Below are 2,460 nucleotides of genomic sequence, written 5' to 3'. Positions count from 1 at the left end.
AAATATAAAAATGTGGTTTTATCAAGACTTATAAAGGTTCTATATATTATTCCCATCATTCTGTTTGCACGGCTTACACAATTATTAATATGTAAATCAAAATTCAAATGTGAATCAAAAGTAACTCCCACATCCTTTTCATAAGGCACAACGGAAAGTAGATTTGACATAGAAGTATCGGTAAAATAATTATGACATGGATTATTTTTTCCTATATGTAATACTTTACATTTCGAAACATTAAAATCCAAATGCCATGTTGTAGACCATTTGAAAAGTGAAAATATATCATTTTGTAGAATGTTATGATGTTCAGTTGTACTATAGATCTTTGTATCGTCTGCAAACAGTTTGCAGGCTGAATTTATGCCACATGGTAAATCATTTATATATAAAAGAAATAAAAGTGGTCCCAATACGCTTCCTTGGGGTACACCGCTAATTACATTCTTAAAATCCGACCCCACACCATTGACAATGACCCTTTGTATTCGATTATTAAGAAAGTCTTTAATCCAGTTAAAGATATTCCCTTTAAATCCATATGTTTTTAGTTTAATGAATAATCTCTCATGAGGTACAGAATCAAAAGCCTTGCGGAAATCAAGATAAACAACATCAATGCATTGATCACGATCAATTAACTTGGTAAAATCCTCCATCATCTGTAAAAGTTGAGTAATGCATGATCTCTTTGATCTAAAACCATGCTGGTTATCGTTTAGCATCGTATGACTTTCAAGAAAGTCCATTATTCGGTCTTTCAAGATAGACTCCATAACTTTACAGAGTATGCATGTTAAGCTGATGGGTCTATAGTTTGCAGCATCTAGTTTGCTTCCCTTTTTATGAATGGCAGTAACATTGGCTTGTTTCCATTCAATGGGTAAGGTACCAGATTCAAGAGACTTATTATATATTGTTGATAGCGGCTGTGATATTTCAAAGGCCACTTCTTTCAGTAAACGGGGATGAAGGGAATCGGGTCCCATGCTTTTAGTCACGTCTAAATTCAACAATTTTGCAAGTATGTCTTCTTGTGTAAATAAAAATCGGGGACGTTTAATTGATTTGTAACATTGAACGTTGGTATATTTGTAGTGTCTTCTTGAACAAACACAGATGAAAAATAATTATTTAAAACATTAGCTATATCTATATCCGAAGTAACCTTGGTACCATCATCTTTCAGTAAAACACTAACACCTGGTTTTCTTTTCAACTTTCTGTTTACATATCTCCAAAAGCCTTTCGGACAATTCTTACATTCGTGTGCCAATGTACATTCATACGTTTTCACAGCATTTTGAATCGTGTATTTGGTATTATTTCTAACCTTGACATAATTATGAAAATTATCTGTTGTAGGATACTTTTTAAATTTCTTATACAATTTATGTTTCTTATTAATTGTACGTTTAACGTTTTTTGTCAACCACAATGGTTTATTAGAACTAAATTTTTTGTTACATCTTAATGGAATGTGTTTAGATTCTATACATTTTAGTTTGTTTTTAAAAAACAACCACGCTTCATTCACACCGTAGCCTTCAAGAGTATCCCAATTCACGGCATTTAGGTCTTCTCTACAAGAGTTGTAATTACCTTTGAAATAATCAAAATAAACATGTGAAGGATGTTTGGCGGATGAAAGATTTAACGATATAAGAAGTGATTCATGATCACTTTTACCCACCGAAGGCAAATGGTCAATGTTATTAATCCAATAATCATCGTTACATATGACCAAGTCGAGTATATTACTAGTTTGGTCATTTTGTTCAGCTTACACATGGGTATGTTTACAACTTTCATAAACAAAGCAGCGTGTTTACGTTTGTTAAGAAAAATTCAATCGTTGGACAGCACCAAATCATTGATGAACTGGTTGGACGAAAACCTGAATATAGATAGTATGCAGATGACGTCACTCAGGCCTTTGTTATTGTTTTTGCCATCCGCGTTTGTGAGTTGTTCTCACTAAACTGTATTAACCAGACTATAAAAGTTCATGGTTACACAGAGTTTGTGTGTTGGTCCGTTCTACTTCCGGATGGCAATGTTGTGAACTCTTTGGCCAAGCGCATTCTATCTATAGATCGCTCCCATTCCATAAAGAATTCTCTTAATGTCCTTACTCATTATCCCTTTGAAAAATTTATTTTCATGTAATATACATACTACCAAAATAAAAGTAAATTTTAAACGTGGGTGGGTGGGGGGGGGGGTGTCACGTTACCGTAGAGCAAGCTTAAGTCTCAATGGGAAATAGGATTCAGTAGTCAGATGTCACACCGCCCGGCAACGGCGGCCATCTTTGTTCTAAACAAAGAAAATCATTACTTTTTTTCTTCATGCTGGCTAGAACTTTTCATATGCCTGGTGATCAGAATGTGTAAAAGTCAAAACATTATCAGATTTATAATGGGGTTTTTTCCTCTGGATACGCTTTTATGCTCG

This window comes from Berghia stephanieae, chromosome 4 (assembly GCF_034508935.2).
Source record: "Berghia stephanieae isolate SIO BIC M18660-M18661 chromosome 4, UCSD_Bste_1.3, whole genome shotgun sequence".
NCBI classification, from domain to species: Eukaryota; Metazoa; Mollusca; class Gastropoda; order Nudibranchia; family Aeolidiidae; genus Berghia; species Berghia stephanieae.
This window is presented reverse-complemented; position numbering follows the sequence as displayed.